Source organism: Schistocerca cancellata, chromosome 1, assembly GCF_023864275.1.
Source record: "Schistocerca cancellata isolate TAMUIC-IGC-003103 chromosome 1, iqSchCanc2.1, whole genome shotgun sequence".
NCBI classification, from domain to species: domain Eukaryota; kingdom Metazoa; phylum Arthropoda; class Insecta; order Orthoptera; family Acrididae; genus Schistocerca; species Schistocerca cancellata.
In genome coordinates, this window is record NC_064626.1 from 687,397,787 (window position 1) to 687,403,786 (window position 6,000).

Below are 6,000 nucleotides of genomic sequence, written 5' to 3' on the forward strand. Positions count from 1 at the left end.
CAAAGCATTTCACTTTTGTGTATCATGAGGTAAGTACATTGACTTCTGCAGAACTTAGCTTTCGGAGGACAATAACTACGACACTTCCCAGAGATTATCTTACAGCAAGACGCACATTTAGCGCTACAGGACACGTATTTGAGTGATTAATTTTGTACTTAAAACATTTATTTTTAAAGATTTTTGAATTACAAAGAAAGTTTTTCGTGATACATTTCATTCCATTGCTGTAATCTGTAACACCTGAGGATATAATTACAATAATCCTCAGGGGGGTACATGCTTACTTTGTGTACCATGTGTTCGGCAAGCACAAGGAGCCCTAGCTAATATGGTATTTGCTTATACAACTTTACACATCGGTACCATATTTCTCTAACACAAATTACACAGCTATCTGATCATTTAACTGAGAGATAAACATTTTTTTACTACGTCAGTGACACATGTTTACGCAATTACACCGTTGGATAGCTTCACACTTACGAAATTGTATTTTGTCTGTACTGTGTGAACTGTTCATATTTTTTTGGTACCATTGTGATACTATGAGAGCTTTGAATGATGTATTTGGTAAGGGAGCATGATTTTAAAGTATGTTTGAGGCAGATGACACTTTTGACATGAGCAGAGAATTTTGTTAGGTTTTGAAATTATTGGAGGAAGCTACGACGATTTTGAGATTTGATTGAGGTGTTATGATGTTATTATTACGATGACAATGTGTATTATGCTGCTGAGGTATGTTTATGATTAATAGGCTGATGCTATATGAGTTATTTGATTATGCTACTTATCTGTTATGATGCAATATTGAAGCAGTGTTGACGAATAAGGTAAGGAATAATGAATAGAAGTTAGGGACTCTTGACTTGTGAAAAAGGATGTTGGAAACCAAGAATCGTACTTTAAGAGTTATGAAATGTGTGTAAATGCGTGAATGTATCACAATGCCGGCGTAAATTTTTTTGGACACTGTTATATTCATAGGATTTTGTTTCTACACATTTGCAACGCAAATTCTTGACCTGTGAAATATTTTTATATGAGACTGTCACTGTAGCGGAAACTGCTGTCGTAAATATTTCCGTAAGAAAGTTAAGTGACCACCTGCACATAATGCGTCGTGGGCACCCAGGTGTGTCAGACGCCTGGAGAACAAGCCATTAGTGTGAGTGCCTCCTCAGAAGCACAGGAAGAAAAAAAAGAAAGGGGAGGCCATTGTCCGTGCTACTGACATTTCCTTGTTGAAAGCATACTGTGGAGCTCGTAATTTATGATATTTACTGAAATGCCTAATGAAACGATGAGAAACATTTCACAGCTATTGTCTTGCTAGTTGAGAAAAATGCCATATGGCTTGCTTTATGTATTTATTTACACATTTTGTTTAATATCACTGCACTGCAGCATTGGTTAAAATAAAATTTAATATATGTACTAATACAGTTATTTTATGCCTACAGATCCAGTCAATAAGAAATTTATGATCTACTTACAAGAAAACGAGGGCACATAAATAGACATTTCCCTTCACAGGAATTGCATAAATAATTTCTTTACGATTTGGTAACTAATCTGCTAGTGTAAGTTCTCGCGATGCATCACTCTAGTGTTAAGATGTGACATAGGTATTAGACATGGCCATTTTAGTGTAATATTTTTTCTGCTTGAGCTTTGTCATGTATAGATATAAGTTTTATATATTTTATATTTTTTATATTTGCTGCTGCTGTTTGCCAGGAATAATGTTACAGAATTTGACTTTGTATTACGCTGTTAAGCCAGTTTTACTACGGATTTAGTTTTCTTGTTGCTGCACATTGGCTCATATTAGTTGTAATGTTGCATTGCTTGGTAATTTAGATTTACTGTAGCTTGCTTTGCAATTTTCCATTTTTTTTCATTGCTGTTTATATTAATTGTTTTATGTGATGCTGCATTGCCTCGTCCCTTGGTATATATATCTGAGCTCAGTAGATTTAAGTTAGCTTAAGAGGGGTAGACTATATAAGAAACTAACTATGATGACTTGGAAGAAATGTATTGAGAAGCTATATGAAAATGGTTTGGGCAAAAAAAAAAAAAAAAAAAGGATACTGTATAGTGGAGAAAAACTATTTTTGACGGAGGATGTGAACAGAATACAGAAAGCAGGCTTAGATAGGACTTTTTGGGAATAATGATGAAAGAAGGGAGATCTCCATGCAAAATACTGCAGTAAAACAAACCCTGTCCTTTCCTATTGTGTCATCCCTCTATATGTTTGTGTACCCTTGTGTATTTGTGTTTTTCCTGTCTTTATGTGTTTAGCTGCTGAGAGCTATGTTGTAGAATTTTTCTAATACTCTGTTATTTACTTTGTAAAGATGCTTAGACATTATTTATTCTGTTTTGTTTTAATGCTCATGTGTGAAGTTGATGTTTCACAAGTTAATCTGATCTTTTATGTATTTACTCATGTCATAATTCCTGTAACACTGATGTATATGTTTATTTCTATTGTTTTGTAGAGCCTATATTACTACAAATGTTATCTGTATTGTTATGTTTTTAATGATGTATTTTGTATCTTTGTAATTGTATTCTTATGTTATATAATTGTAATTGACACCAGTTCATCATGTTATTAACTTGTAAGCATTCATTTCACTGCACACTTTTCTGTTGGTCATAGTATATGGACAATATGTGAGAAGTAGGGACTGTTAGTGTTTGCACGTGTGTTAATAATTCAGCAAGGGACTGGATAACAGCATTGCTGGATTCCAAAAACTTTGTGAGTGCACAAGTGGTGGTTATGGACTTGTTATGTTAACTGCAAGACTCTTCACTGGTGATTGTGCACCCGCACAGTCACAACAGATGGCTGCTGGCCATCTCTACAAGGACTACAGTGGGTCTACACCTTTGCTGACTCACCAATACCATTATTTCTACAAGGACTGCAGTGGGTCTGCACCTCTGGTGGCCCACCAATACTCTCTACCAGGACTGCAGTGGGTCTGCTCTGTGATGACCTACCTACCAATATTCTTCAAAACGTCGAATGACTCTGCTGTGGGTTTGCTCTGTTGTGGCCCATTACCTGTCTGCATGTCAAGAGTCAGCACTGTCTTTCTGTTGGAAGGAGAACACCACTTCTTCAAGACTGCATGGAAATCCACTAATTCTGTGTGCAATTTTTTTTACTAATGAGACTTTGTGAAAAAAAACTGTAATTACTATTATGATGAATGATCTGGACTGTCTTTATGGACTGTGAGAAAATTTTAGCTTTTGACCAACATTGTATTAATAAGTGTGTGCATTTGATATCTTTCTTACTGTAATTATAAAAAAAAATTTCAAATCTGTATTGGCCACTGCCCAAAAAAATTTGTAAAATTTTTTGTGGGGAGCATGGGGGCTATGTAAGTAGGCTGTTTATGTTTTCTTATTGGCAACGTTACGTAGCGCTCTGTACGAAAATCACTGGCTGTGCTGTGTGCAGTCTGTGGCTAGTTTGCATTGTTGTCTGCCATTGTAGTGTTGGGCAGCGGCAGCTGGATGTGAATAGCGCGTAGCGTTGTGCAGTTGGAGGTGAGCCGCCAGCAGTGGTGGATGTGGGGAGAGAGATGGCGGAGTTTTCATAATTTGTAATACTGGATGTCAATTATGAATATTAAGGTAAATACATTGTTTGTTCTCTGTTAATATCTTTCATTTGCTAACTATCCCTATCAGTAGTTAGTGCCTTCAGTAGTTTGAATCTTTTATTTAGCTGGCAGTAGTGGCGCTCGCTGTATTGCAGTAGTTCGAGTAACGAAGATTTTTGTGAGGTAAGTGATTTCTGAAAGGTATAGTTTAATGTTACTCAGGGCCATTCTTTTGCAGGGATTTTTGATAGTCAGATTGCGTTGCGCTAAAATTATTGTGTGTCAGGTTAAGCACAGTCTTGTGTACAATTGTTCAAAGGGGACGTTTCATAGACTGAGCAAACGGAAAACTGTGTCTGCGAAGGAGGTCGCAAATGATGGACAAAGAATACAATGAGGCTACCGCCGCAGAGGTGTTTTTGGGACATAGAGTTAAAGTTGTATTATAATTGAGTCAGCGTTTCCTTCGTAACAGAATACGACCGAGGGTTTTGGTCTGCACCAGGTTAGAGCACTATGCGATTTATTTCTTCATATATTAAATTTTAGGTAAGTCAGCGAGGCATAATTTAAATGACAATATATTGACTGTTCTTCTTCACACAACCTTTACATTTCAATGAAGGAATCAACTAATGACAAACGTGTGTTTGGAACTATCAGGTTTTCTTGACGTCACATGAACTCTTAAACTGAGAAACTGCTCTTGACACTTGCAACGTAAATCCATTAGAATTTCTGATTCTAGATTAATCGCTCGGAGAGACTCTGCACTATGGTGGTTTACTTTCGATACACAATCGGATGAACATTTAGGGCCTCAGGAACGTATTTTGTGCTGATAAAAATAGTGTTTGTAGGGGATTTTTGATCTGTGGTGGTTTGTCACAGCTGAATGATAGAAACAGTAATAAAATACGTGTACTTGTTGTGTTTCACATCATTTATAAGCTGTACCACTGTAAGCAGATGTTAAATTTCTTCTGTATTGTGTAACTAGGTTGGGTCAATGACCAATATACAGCACATATTTTTCTTAACAGCAACGAATATGTACGTACGTAAAAGACAGTGTAAAAACTATAATATTTAAAAATAATGTCTAGTCATACATATTTATACACTGAGGTCATGGAACAACACATGCACATTACAGATGGCGGTAGTGTCACGTATACAAGGTATAAAACAGCAGTGAATTGGCGTAACTGTCATTTGGAGTCAGGTGATTCATACGGAAAAGTTTCCGACGTGATTATGGCCGCATGATGGAAGGTAACTGACTTTCGTCACTGAATGGTAGAGCTAGATGCATGGAGCATTCACTTTCAGAAATCGTTAGGTAATTCAATATTTCGAGATCCACAGTCTCAAGAGTGTGCCGATAACACCAAATTTCAGGAATTAGCTCTCACCACGGACAACGCATTGGCCGATTGCCTTCACATAACGAGCGACAATTGTCAGTGCTAACAGAAAATCAACAGTACGTGAAATTACCGCCGTAGTAAATGGGGGACGTACGACAAAAGTATCCGTTAGGACAGTGTGGCAAAATTTAGCGTTAATGGCAGCAGACGACCGACGCAAGTGCCTTTGTTAACGGTACGATATCACCTGCGGCGCCTGTCCTGGGCTCACGACCATGTCGGTTGGACGCTAGACGACTGGAGAACTGTAGTCTGATCAGATATGCCCCCATTTCAGTTTGAAAGAGCTAATGTCAGGGCTTGAGAATAAAGCAGACTGCACGAAGACATGGGCCCAGGTTGTCAACAAGGCACTTGCAAGAGGTAGTGGCTCAACAATAGTGTGGGATGTGTTTACGTGGAATGGACTCGGTCCTCTGGTTCAACTGAACCGATCATTGATTGGAAATGGTTGTGTTCTGCTACCTGGAGACCATTTGCAGACATTCATCTACTTTATATTCCCATACAAATCACCTGGTTTCAAGAACATTATAGACAGTTCGTGCGTATAATTTGGCCATCCGCGGGCCGGTGTGACCGAGCGGTTCTAGGCGCTTCACTTTGGACCGCTACGGTCGCAGGTTCGAATCCTGCCTCGGGCATGGATGTGTGTGATGTCCTTAGGTTAGTTAGGTTTAAATAATTCTAAGTTCCAGGGGACTTCTGGCCTCAGATGTTAAGTCCCATAGTGCTGAGAGCCATTTGAACCTTTTTTTTACCACCTAGATCGCCCGTCATGAATCTCATCGAACATTTATGAGACATAATCGAAAGGTCAATTCATGCAAAGAGTCCTGGGCCGGCAACACATTCGCAATTATCGATGGCCATAGAGGCAGCATGGCTCATTATTTCTGCAGGGGACTTCCTTCCAGCGACTTGTTGGATCC